At 45.0% G+C, this 13,551-nt stretch overlaps 1 pseudogene; it reads left to right on the top strand.

The window, feature by feature from the left end:
• Positions 1 to 702: 702 nt before the first annotated feature.
• On the top strand, positions 703 to 1,146 carry LOC112613579 (annotated as a pseudogene).
• The last annotated feature ends 12,405 nt before the right edge of the window (positions 1,147 to 13,551 follow it).

Genomic DNA, 13,551 nt, shown 5'->3' with positions numbered 1-13,551 from the left:
AATGGCGTGAACCCGGGAGGCGGAGCTTGCAGTGAGCCGAGATTGCGCCACTGCACTCCAGCCTGGGCGACTAAGCGAGACTCTGACTCAAAAAAAAAAAAAAAAAGACTTCTTCAGGTCCCAGGTAGAAAAATGGCTCTCAGACTTCTCCCCAGCAGCATCCAAAGCCAGAAGACAACATCAAAATGTCCTCCATGTGCAGAAGGAAAGAATGTGTGCACATATGTGCATATGTTTCTGATATAATGCTCATTTAAAGCTAATGGTGGCCGGGCGCAGTGGCTCGCGCCTGTAATCTCAGCACTTTGGGAGCCAAGGCGGGCAGATCATCTGAGGTCAGGAGTTCAAGACCAGCCTGACCAACATGGTGAAACCCCATCTCTACTAAAAATACAAAAAAAATTAGCTGGGCATAGTGGTGCACACCTGTAATCCCAGCTACTTTGGAGGCTGAGGCAGAATAATCACTTGAATCCGGGAGGCAGAGGTTGCAGTGAGCTGAGATCGAGCCACTGCACTCCAGCCTGGGCAATAAAAATAAAAACAGAGCCAATGGTGGTTTTTTCTAGGTGGTGGGATTTGGGAAGGATTATATATTTTCTAAATTTTATCACTGCAGTTTTCTGCATTGTTCGAGCTCTTTAAAATGAACAAAACGGCTTGTTTTCACACATCCAAATGCTGAGCCGTCACGCACCTAGGATGCCCCATGGAAGCCGAAGCCGCACCTCCCACATGGCCCCTCTGGCCAGCCAGGCACCTCAGATGAGAGCTGCACCCAGGCCAGCACCAGCAGCTTAGCTGCCAATAGCGGCACCCACCTCTGCAGTTGGCTCTCCTGCTGCTGCGCCACAGCAGCAGGTCTGAGGGCCCAGATGGCAACCACTGCAGCTGACTTGGCTGTGAGCTCTGCTGTGGGACACACACTGGGCCATGCCATCACCAGGGGCTTCAGTGGAGGAAGTAATGCTGAGCCTGTAAGGCCTGACATCACTTACCGGTAGCCTCAGGGAACCCAGTCGGCACAGCGGCCTTGCTCTGTGAGACCAGTTTTTGGAGGATGCACAGAACCAGGGTGACAGAAAGCTCTGTGAGGGTTCCAGTGAGGTGCTGAAACAGTGCAGACTTGCAAACAGATTGGCCTGATCAAGAAGGTCAAATTGGAGTAATGAAAAATCAGCTCTCACAACCAAGTTAATTTAGCATAAAAATATAATTGGTAGTGAAGGTATAAAGTGTAACCATCAGTTAAACCTCTCCTTGTCATTCATAGCTTCCTCGCTTCAGAATTGAAATGGAAGAGGGTGTTCTTACTGTGTAGAATTTCATTAAGGTCATGTAGAATTTGGGGCCAGGCAAATGTTTGTGTAGCCTCCTTAAACTACCTGTTATGATTTTATTCTTTGTGAGTTAATTAGAATAAAGTCATTTTCTGCCAAAAATAAAAATGAAAATGAAATGAACTAAATGAAAAATGTAATATCATTGTCATCAAACCAACAGTGATTTTTCTTTAAAAAAAAAAAAAAAAAGATTTAAAGTAAATATGCAAAAATGTTAGCGGCTGGCTGGGTGAGGTGGCTCATGCCTGTAATCCCAGCACTTTGGGAGGCCGAAGAGGGTGGATCACCTGAGGTCAGGAGTTCAAGACCAGCCTGGCCCAAAACAGCAAAAGCCTGTCTCTACTAAAAATACAAAAAATTAGCCAGGAGTGGTGGCGGGTGCCTGTAATCCCAGCTTCTTGAGAAGTTGAAACAGGAGAATTGCTTAATCCCGGGAGGCGGAGGTTGCAGTGAGCAGAGATCATGCCATTGCACTCCAACCTGGGTGACAGAGCGAGACAACCGTCTCAAAAAAAAAAAAAAAAAGAAAGAAAGTTAGCGGTGATTGGTTCTCAGTGATAGGAATGTGGATGATTATTGTTTTCTTTTTTCTTTTTTTTTTTTTGAGATGGAGTCTCGCTCTGTCACCAGACTAGAGTGCAGTGGTGGGATCTCGGCTCACTGCAACCTCTGCCTCCTGAGTTCAAGTGATTTTCCTGCCTCAGCCTCCCAAGCAGCTAGGACTACAGGCATGTGCCACCAAGCCCTGCTAACTTTTGTATTTTTAGTAAAGACAGGGTTTCACCATGTTGGCCAGGCTGGTCCCAAACTCCTGACCTCGCTATCCTCCTGCCTCACCCTCCCAAAGTGCTGGGATTTACAGGCGTGAGCCACCATGCCTAGCCAAAAAAATTTTTTTCATCACAAGAAGGAAAACACTTGAAGTTGGGCTATAGAGGAAAGACTTCAGGGAAGACAGAAGATGAATCTGAATACGGCCGTGAAAAATGAATAGGATTCATAAAAGCACAAAGAATGAGAAAGGTCGCAAAAGCTCAAGTAGACTAGTTTTGCTGAAGAAACTACGGTTTAGTGAATAATTAGAAGGAAGCCTCAACACAGAATGAGGTCAACTCAAGGAGGACCATTAATGCCAGGATGAGAAGTCTGAGATTTATTTTATGGGCCATGAGAGCCACTTGAAAAGATTTAATGCAGGTCTTTCACATGATCAATGCGGTATTTTAGGAAGACCACACTGGCATAGTATGAGCCCAGATGTGGGCAGGCTGTCACTAAACCCCTCAGTCTCCCTCTAGGATGCCTTTTTTAAAAATAAAAAATAAAAAACTAAAAAAAATAACTTAAACTTTGGGAACACAGTTATCCTCCAACAACAGCTGCTGGATGAACATCTCCATGACGTTCACTGCTGCACATTCCTTGTTTAATTGGAAGAGACCGCAGATGACCAAATCATAGGCTGACACATTCAAGCCCTGCCTTGTGATGAAACTAAACAAGACAGGGCTTACTTAGAGTAACCACAGGACAAGCAGGAGGAACCTTCCACTCTGCTCCCCAAGGGTAACCACTGGACAAGCAGGAGGAACCTCCCACTCTGCTCCCTGTTTCCTACATCCAGACAAAATGCCAGCATCTCTAGCCTACCTCATTTCGTTCTAGTCAAGTCCATTTTTTTGTTGTTGTTGTTGAGATGGAGTCTCACTCTGTCACCCAGATTGGAGTGCAGTGGTGCGATCTCGGCTCACTGCAACCTCCGCCTCCTGAGTTCACGACATTCTCCTGCCTCAACCTCCCGAGTAGCTGGGACTACAGGTGCCTGCCACCACGCCCGGCAATTTTTTGTATTTTTAGTAGAGATGGGGTTTCACTGTGTTAGCCAGGATGGCCTCGATCTCCTGACCTCGTGATCCATCCACCTTGGCCTCCCAAAGTGCTGGGATCACAGGCATGAGCCACCACACCCTGCCTAATTTGTTAAATTTTTTATGAGCTCTGTGAGCATAATGTAAATATCCCAATGCTCGTCCTCATCCTCTCCATGTACCTGCCATCGGTGTTCATGCTATTAGGTCCTAGGACTTTGGGGCTTCCTACCCTTTTGCTTTGCCTCTCTTTGCCTGTGGTATCTATGGTCATCTCTGCAGATTGGACACAACCAATTATATTAGTCCGTTCTCATGCTGCTTTGAAGAAATACCCGAGACGAGGTCGTTTATAAAGAAACGACGCACAGTTTAATTGACTCACAGTTCTGCATGGCTGAGGAAGCCTCAAGAAACTTACAATCATGGAGGAAGGTGCCTTTTCATAGCGCTGCAGGAGACAGAATGAGAGCAAGCAGGGAAAATGCCAGTTGCTTATAAAACCATCAGATCGGCCGGGTACGGTGCCTCATGCCTGTAATCCCAGCACTTTGGGAGGCCAAGGCGGGCAGATCACAAGGTCAAGAGATCAAGACTATCCTGGCCAACATGGTGAAACCCCATCTCTACTAAAAGTACAAAAATTAGCTGGGCATGGTGGTGCACACCTGTAGTCCCAGCTACTCGGGAGGGTGAGGCAGGAGAATTGCTTGGACCTAGAAGGCGGAGGTTGCAGTGAGCCGAGATTGCACCACTGCACTCTAGCCTGGCAACAGAGCAAGACTCCATCTCAAAAAAAAAAAAAAAAAAAAAATCAGATCCCGTGAGATTCACTCATTATCCCAAGAACAGTATGGGGGAAACCATCCCCATGATCCAATTACCTCCACCTAGTCCCACCTTTGACATGTGGGTGGGACGTTTGCAATTCAGTGTGAGATTTGGGTGGGGACACAGGGCCAAACTATATCACCAGTTATTGGCATCTTGGCCTGTACTCGTTACCTTTTAGGGCTTTGTGTCCTGGGGCAGATGCCACAGAAAGACTGCTGAAATGCTTATTTTTACCCCTCAAAACACTGTAAACACAGGAGTGAGGTTGTGCAGACTCTTCTATTCTCCACCAAAGTGTTCTACACATCATCATCTTGGGAAAGAAGCTTAATTCACACAGGCTCTCATTCTGTGCTTGGCGTAAAATATACCCAGCAGCAGAAAACCAGGAGACTAACACTCAGTCTCAGACTTCTCTTCGTTTGGTTAAACACTCTAAAAGATGTAACAGGGCATGATATATCTTCCAGATTAAATATTATCAAGATCTCTTAATATCCCAAATAAAATCCTTTGGAAGGAAAGAAACTAATATTTGTAAGGGGTATCTTGTGTATCAGACCTTCTTCTAAGCAGTTTCCATATATTGCTTATTTAATCTTCAAAACAACCCTTTTAGATGGGTATTTTTGTTTGTTGGTTGGTTTTTATTTGAGACAGGGTGTTACTCTGTCACCCAGGCTGGAATGTAATGATGCCATCATAGCTCACTGTAGCCTCAACCTCCCAACCTCCCCAGCCCAAGTCATCTTCCCAGCTCAGCCTCCCAAGCAGCTGGAATGACGGGTATGAGCCACCAATCAGGCTATTTTTTAAATTTTTTGTAGAGATACTGCCCAGAGTGGTCTCAGACTCCTAGGCTCAAGCAATCCTCCCACCTCAGCCTCCCAGAGTGCTAGGATTATAGGCATGGCACTGGCCTCCAATCTAATTCGATTATTTCGACAAAAGCAATACTGTGGAAAACCAACTAGCAGTAACTGCTAAAATTAAACATATACATACCTTATGACCCAGAAATTTTTACTTCTGCCGGGGCCTAGTGGTGCATGCCTGTAATTCTAGCACTTTGGGAGGCTGAAGTGGGAGGATCACTTGAGCCCAGGAGCTGGAGGCTACATTTTGAGCTATGATCACACCACTGCACTCTAGCCTGGACAGCAGAGTAAGACCCTGTCTCAAAAAAAATTTTTTTAATGTAAAAAGATTGTGTGAAATCTTTGGGATTTGCTCATGCACTCACACATTACATTTTATGGGGTTCACACAAATTAAACTGAGTACTAGTACAATTATTTGATAAAAATCTATTTTATTGGCCAGGCACGGTGGCTCAAGCCCATAATCTCAGCACTTTGGGAGGCTGAAGCAGGCAGATAACCTGAGGTCAGGAGTTCGACCCAGCCTGGCCAACACGGTGAAACCCTGTCTCTGCTAAAAAATACAAAATTATCTGGGTGTGGTGGGCGCCTGTAATCCCAGCTACTCGGGAGGCTGAGGCAGGAGAATCCCTTAAACCCGGGAGGCGGAGGTTGAGCCAAGATCGCGCCACTGCACTCCAGCCTAGGCAACAAGAGTGTAACTCTGTCTAATATATATATATTTTTTTATTTGTTTTGCATCAAGAAAAAAATACGAAAATATAACTTTATTGTAGCAATCTAATGCAGGTGTCCTTTAAAACTATCTTTCATTTCCAGATGGGACTTGGGAATTTCTTTGTTTTATTTTTTACATAGGTTATCTTTCACAAACTCGGGGAGGAACAACTGTTTTTTAACCAAAAACTACTCACCCAGGAAGAAGCAAACTGCCCTAGTGCTGCATCTATTTTGCAATAATGCCCCTGAAGCGCGCACGACGGTGCAGGGTAGGCGTCCCGCTCCTGACGGGACTCTGGGCACGGTCCTAAATTTGCAAAAGGACCCAGGGAGGATCAACCCACTCGACACTGGCAATGCCCCCACCTTCTCCGGCTGCAAACTGAACCCAGCGGCCGAGCCTCCCCTCGGAGGCGGGGCGAGGGGGTGTGACCGCGGCTGGGGCGGGGCTAGGTGCCGGGCCGCTTCCACCGAACCTAGGGCCGGGGTCCCCCCGCCCACCTCACTGCGCCTGCGCCCGAGGGCGCGGGGCAGGCTGGGAAGTCCCGTTACGGTGGTGGTTGGCGGCTCGGTGGGTCACCTGTTGGGCTGCTCGCACGTTTGTCGCGGCTCCTGGATGCCTCCTTGGCCGCCTCGCCTGTTCCGGCCCTCTCATCCACCCAGCCTTCCCGGCCCCTGCCCCTGCCCCGGACCCTCTTGCGCGCCCCTCCAGCTGCCTGTGTGCTACCCCAGCAACCGGCCCGGGGTCTCACCGGCGCCGTCAGGTCCTCGGGAACGTGCTTCAGGTCACAGATCCAAGAAGAGCTAGGGGCTGGAATTGAGTCGGGCTGCCTGCCACCATTCCACCTTGCGTGTCACACCTGGCCGAATGCCCTGTGCTTCGCCTAAATTCGCCTGAATGTTCACTATTTCTTTTTATTTTATTTCTTTCTTTTTTTCCCCCCCTTAATGCAAGGTCTTAGTAGCCCAGGCTGGAGTAGAGTGGCGTGATCAGAGCTAGCTCACTGGAGCTTTGAACTCCTGGGGCTCAAGTCATCCTCCCGCCTCAGACTCCCAAATAGCTGAGACTACAGGCGCAAGCCACCACACCCGGCTAATTATGACATTTTTTGTCGAGGGGGCGGTCTCACTATGTTGCACAGGCTGGTCTCCAACTCCTGGGCTCAAAAGATCTCTCACCTCGGCCTGTAAAAGTGCTGAGATTACCGGCGTGAGCCACCGCAGTCGGCCTGTTCACTATTTCTTTCTGTCTGTCTGTCTGTCTGTCTGTCTGTTCTTGGAGGCAGAGTCTCGCTCTGTTGCCCAGGCTGGAATGCAGTGGCGCAGTCTCGGCACACTGCAACCTCTGCCTCCCGGGTTCAAGTGATTCTCCTCAGGTGGGATTACAGGTGCCTGCCACCACGCCTGTCTAATTTTTGTACTTTTAGTAGAAACAAGAGTTTTGCTATAATGGCCAGACTGGGCTTGAACTCCTGACCTCAAGTGATTCACCCTCCTCGGCCTCCCTAAGTGCTGGGATTACAGGTGTGACCCACTGCACCCGGCCTATTCACTATTTCTTAATCCCTGCCAGGGCGGTATTATCTTTGCAGCTGAGAGTTCCAAGTGACTTGACAAAGGACACCAGCGCAACTTTAATAGCAAAGCCTGGACCATTTCCACCACCACATGTGTGGCCTCTGTGTTCTTTTCCACACCTTTGAAAATTTTAAACAGCCTTATTGAAGTGCTGGTGTAAAGCCTGTACATATTTAAAGCATACAGTTTGCCTTTTACATATGTGTGTATACATCCCTGAAACCACTACCACAATCAAGAGAATGAACATATCCATCACCCCCAAAAATTTCCTTCTACCCATTTATAACCCTTCCTCCCAGTCACAGCCTGCCATATTGGTTCCTCAGATAACCGTGAATCTGCTTTTGGTCACTGTGGATTCGTTTGCATCCTATAGAATTGTATGTTAAGGAATCATATACTATCTGCTTTTTCTCAGGGTAGAGGACAGTTACCCAGGGTAGAGGACAGTTACCGAGGCCAAGAGGTCCCTTCGTGATGAGCATAGAGGCCAATACTATGGCATGAGGTTTTGAGAAAAGGAAAGCTTTATTGCCTGTTGACCAGCAAGGAGACAGGAGGCCAGATCAAGTCTATCTCGCCATGCCAGCCTTAAGGCAGAACATTTAGTAAGAAGGTTTAGGGGATGAGTTAGGAATTCACAGGTGGAAAGAAAGGGGAGGTCTGGGAAGTCCTTGAGCATGCGCAGTTGCCTCTGGATGGGTTGCATGTGCAAATCCAGGATGCGAGAGTTAGTATGGAACATGCTGCGGAAGTTCAGCCTGTGATGTTAGCAGCCTCTTTCTGCACAGACTCCAGTTGGCCATGTTGGTTGCAACTGATTTCGGCCAGTTTCATTCCCTTATAATTAAAGGGAGTTTCCGCAACATGTTTCTTTTCATATCTGCCATCATGTAAGCTCCAAGAATTCCTGGCCAGGTGCGATGGCTCAAGCCTGTAATCCGAGCACTTTGGGAGGCCGAGGCGGGTGGATCACCTGTGATCAGGAGTTCGAGACCAGCTGACCAACATGGTGAAATCCCGTCTCTACTAACAATACAAAGATTAGCTAGGCATAGTGGCAAGCGCCTATAATCCCACCTGCTCCGGAGGCTGAGGCAGGAGAATTTCTTGAACCCGGGAGGAGGTTGCAGTGAACTGAGATCACACCAATGCACTCCAGCCTAGGGGACAGAGCAAAATTCTGTCTAAAAACAAAACAAAACAAAACAAAAAAAACCTGTTAGTCACCCGTTTCTTTAACCTTTTGGGGCATGGTTTGACTTCTGAGCTCTGTGCTTGCAAAATAATCCTGCTATCAAGAAAGTATGGCCACATAAAACTGGTCTGGAAGTTACACAGTCAAGCTTAACTATTATGAAATTCATTCATGTTGTTGAGTAGATCAGTAGTTCATTTTTTGTCATTGCTGAGTAGAATTCCATTGTATTGATACACTGCAATTTTTGAAATCCATTCCTCCGTTGTTCACTTTTCAGTTTTTGGCTGTAACAAACAAAGCTTCTATCAACATGGGTGTGCCAGTCTTTGTATGAATGCACGCCTTTATTTGGATTAATAGCTAGCAGTGAAATGGTTGTGTCAAACAGTAGGTGTATGTTCAACCTTTTAAGAAACTGCCAAACTGTTTTTCAGATGAGATCAGGTATGTTTAGGGTGATATGGCCGTAGACCCAAACTATTTTTCAAAATGGTTGTTCCAGACCGGGCGTGGTGGCCCATGCCTGTAATCTCAGCACCTTGGAAGGCCAAAGTGGGTGGATCACCTGAGGTCAGGAGTTGAAGACCAGCCTGGCCAACAGGGCAAAACCCCATCTCTACTAAAAGTACAGAAATCAGCCGGGCATGATGGCGGGCGCCTGTAATCCCAGCTACTCGGGAGGCTGAGGCAGGAGAATCGCTTGAACCAGGAGGAGGAGGTTGCGGTGAGCTGAGATTATGCCACTGCACTCCAGCCTGGGCGACAGAGCGAGACTCCGTCTCAAAAAAAAAAAAAAAAAAAAAAAAAGAAAAACACAAAGTGGTTGTTCCATTTCACATTCCCACCAGAAGTGAATGAGAGTTCTAGATCCATATGTCCAACACTTGTTAGACATTCTAAAAGTATGTAGTGGTATCTTGCTGTAGGTTTAATTTTTACTTATCTAATGACATTAAGCATCCTTGACTGGGTATGGTGGTACACACTTGTAATCCCAATACTTTGGGAGACAGAGATGAGAGGATTGCTCGAGCTCAGAAGTTCGAGACTAGCCTGGGCAACATGGTGAAGCCACTTCTCTATTTTTTTTTTTTATTTTTAATACAAAAAAAAAATTTTATACCCAGCACTTTGGGATGCCAAAGTGGGCAGAGGGTTTGAGCCCAGGAGTTCAAGACCAACCTGGGCAACATGTCAAAACCCCATCTCTACAAAAAACCATGCAAAAATTAGCTGGGCGTGGTGGTCTGAGCCCATAGTCCCAGCTACTGGGGAGGCTGAAATGGGAGGATTACTTGAGCTCAGGAGGTGGAGGTTGCAGTAAGCCAAGATCGCACGACTGCACTCCAGTCTGGGCGACACAGTGAGACCGTGTCTCAAAAAATACATATATATAAAACTTTTAAAAGACATTAAGCATCCTTTCATGAGCTTATTTGCCATTCATATATATTTTTTGGTGAAGTGTGAATTCAAATATTTTGCCCATTTTTAAAATGAAGTTCTTTATTACTATTCATAAAAATCTGGGTGTGTCTTTTCAGATACGTGTTTCATTATTATTATTATTTTTTTTTCATGACAGGGTTTCGCTCTGTCACCCAGGCTGGAGTGCAGTGGTGCAATCACAGCCCGCTGCAGTCTCAACCTCCCAGGCTCAATCGATTCTCCCACCTCAGCCTCCTGAGTAACTGAGCATACAGGTGCAAGCCACCACACCCAGCTAATTTTTGTACTTTTTGTAGAGACAGGGTTTCCCCACGTTACCCAAGCTGGTCTCAAACTCCTGGGTTCAAGCAATCTGCCTGCCTCAGCCTCCCAAAATGCTGGGATTACAGGCGTGAACCACTGCACCCAGCCCTCATAAATGTGGCCTTCATAAATAATATCCTTTTGTTCTCTTAAAAGCATATTTCAAAAGCATTCTTAATTTCGATAAAGTTTAATTTGTCAATTTTTTTGAGACGGAGTCTCGCTCTTTCTGCCAAGCTGGAGTGCAGTGGTGTGATCTGGGCTCACTGCAGCCTTCACCACCTGGGTTCAAGTGATTCTGCTGCCTCAGCCTCTCAAGTAGCAGGGATTACAGGTACACACTGCCGCGCCTAGCTAATTTTTGTATTTTTTGTAGAGACAGGGTTTCACCATGTTGGCCAGGCTAGTCTCGAACTCTTGACCTCAGGTGATGCACCCACCACGGCTTCCCAAAGTGATTTGTCAATATTTTAATTTGTAGCTTGTGCCTTTAGTGTACTATCTAACAAATATTTGCCTAACCCAAAGATTTTCTCCTGTATTATATTTTTCTCTTGAACTTTTATAGTTCTAAATTTTAGAATTACATCCATGATCTATGTTAATTTTTATACATAGTGGGAGATATGAGTCAAAGTTAACTTTTTGCATATAGATATCCAATTATTTCAGTCATTTGTTGAAAAGATTTTTTTTTCTGAATTATCTTTGCCACTTTGTTGAAAATTAATTGATCACATAAATGTGAGTTTATTATGGAATCTCCATTCTGCTCATTAACCTATTTATGTGTCTTGACACTGATAGCACATGGTCTTGATTATCATAGCTTTATAGTAAGTCTTGAAATCAGATAGGTTTTGTTTGTTTGTTTGTTTGTTTGTTTTTGAGATGGAGTTTCGCTCTTGTTGCCCAGGCTGGAGTGCAATGGCGCAATCTCGGCTCACTGCTACCTCCGCCTCCCAGGTTCAAGCGATTCTCCTGCCTCAGCCTCCCAAGTAGCTGGGATTACAGGCACCCACCACCATGCCCAGCTAATTTTTTGTATTTTTAGTAGAGACGGGGTTTCACCATATTGGCCAGGCTGGTCTTGAACTCCTGACTTCAGGTGATCCGCCCGCCTCGGCCTCCCAAAGTGCTGGGATTACAGGCATGAGCCACTGCAGCCAGCTGAGATCAGATAGTTTTAATCTTCCAACTGTTTTTTTCTCAAAGTTGTTTTGGCTACTCCATGTCCTTTGCATTTCTAAATGAATCTTAGAATCAGCTTATCTAGTTCAACAAAAAGAGCCTACTGGGATTTGACCAAAATTCCAGTGAATCTGAAGATCAATATAGGAAAATTAACACCTTAAAAATATGGTCTTTCAAACTCTATGGATGTGGTATGTATTTCCATTTACTTAGATATTCTGTAATTTCTCTCAGAAATGTTTTGTACTTTTCATGAGCAGGCCTTGTACATCTTTGCTCAGATTCATTCCTAAGTGTATCATACTTTTGTGCTCTTTTAAATTGTTTTTGTGTGTGTGTGTTTTAGAAACAGAGTCTCATCTGTCACCTGGCTGGAGTGCAGTGGCATGATCATAGCTCACTGACACCTCAAACTCCTGGCCACAAGCAATCTTCCTGCCTCAGCCTCCCAGAGTGATGGGATTACAGGCATGACCCACTGTGTCCAGACTATTTTTAATTTTTTAATTTAAAACTTATTTAAATTTTTTAATTTAATTAAAATATATTTTAAATTTTTAGTTTTTTGCCAATATATAGAAACATAATTGATTTTTGTCTATTGATCTTGTATCCTGAACATTTGCTAAACTCACTTATTAGAGTAGCTTTTTATACATTCTATAGGATGTTCCATGTAGACAACCATGTCAACTGTGAATAAAGACCATTCTCTTCTTCCTTTCCAGTCTGGATGCCTTTTATTTCTCTTTCTTGCCTATTGCACTGGTTTGAACCTGCAATACAATTCAATGGAGGGATGGGTGGTCTTTTCACTAAATGAGTGTGGGTCAATTAGATATTCATATAAAAAAGTGAATCTTATAAACCAAATAGTATCTGAGACAGGTCTCCATCAATTTAGAAGTTTATTTTTCCAAGGACCTGAGAGAGGTCTGTGCATTTCTCCAAAGATGACTTTAAAGGCTTCAGTATTTAAAGGGAAAAAGCAGGCTGGAGGGAAAAGAGGGAGGGAATGGTTACATTACTAAATCCACATGTTGCAAAAGAAAAAAAGCGCATAGGGGAGTGAACAGTCAATCATGTTATTAGTCTCCTGCTCAGTAAATCAGCACTTTACATAAGATAAGGTGAACATAGTGTAACTACCTGTGGAGATCTTCAACCTTTTATCCACAGCTCTCTGCTTAGGAACGAAAGGAAAGTTAGGTTCTTGCCTGATTCAGCTTTCAGCTTAATTTTTTCTCCTTTTTGCATAGTGAATTTTTTTTTTCTGTGTACTCTCACAGAATGGAATGGCATAGTGAATTGGGGTCCCGAGTTTCTATTTTTCTTTCACAACCTTTACCCCTACCTAACACCAAACACAAAATTTAATTTGAGAAGCATCATCGACCTCAATGTGAAAGGCAAACCAAGAACACTATTAAAGAAAATATAACAGATCATGTTAATGTGTAAGCATAGGCAAAGGTTCCTTAAACAGGATGCAGATGCCAGTAACCATGAAAGATCAATAATTTATAGAATAACTTTCAGTTGTACATTAATTAGTAAAATGTGTGTACCTCAAAAAACACCATTAAGAAGGTGAAAAGGTAAGTGACAGGCCAGGAGAACATATTGTAAAACATGTGTCAAAGAGCCCTAGAAATTGATAAGAAAAAGACTGACAACCAATTTTTCTTTTTTTCTTTTTTTTTTTTTTTGAGACAGAGTCTCACTCTGTCACCCAGGCTGGAGTGCAGTGGCACGATCTTGGCTCACTGCAACCTCTGTCTCCTGGGTTCAAGCGATTCTCCTGCCTCAGCCTCCCAAGTAGCCGGGACTACAGGCTCGTGCCACGACACCCGGCTAATTTTTTGTATTTTTAGTAGAAACAGGTTTTACCGTGTTAGCCAGGATGGTCTCAATCTCCTGACCTCGTGGTCTGCCTGCCTCAGCCTCCCAAAGTGCTGGGATTACAGGCGTTAGCCAGGCCCAATTTTTTTTAGAGGAGGGGAGGCGCACAGGCTTGCCCTGACCTTCACCAAAGAGGATAGCCACAGGCCAATAAGCAGAAGAAAAGGTGTTTAGCATCATTAGTCCATTTGCAAATTAAAACCAGGACAGAGATGCTGTTGCAGGTCATGTGGACCCCAAAATTGGGGCTTAACCCAAGAAGATTCTTGGCTTTG

This window comes from Theropithecus gelada, chromosome 19 (assembly GCF_003255815.1).
Source record: "Theropithecus gelada isolate Dixy chromosome 19, Tgel_1.0, whole genome shotgun sequence".
NCBI classification, from domain to species: domain Eukaryota; kingdom Metazoa; phylum Chordata; class Mammalia; order Primates; family Cercopithecidae; genus Theropithecus; species Theropithecus gelada.
The sequence above is the reverse complement of the archived record's forward strand: the minus strand, read 5'-3'. Positions and strand labels throughout refer to the sequence as shown.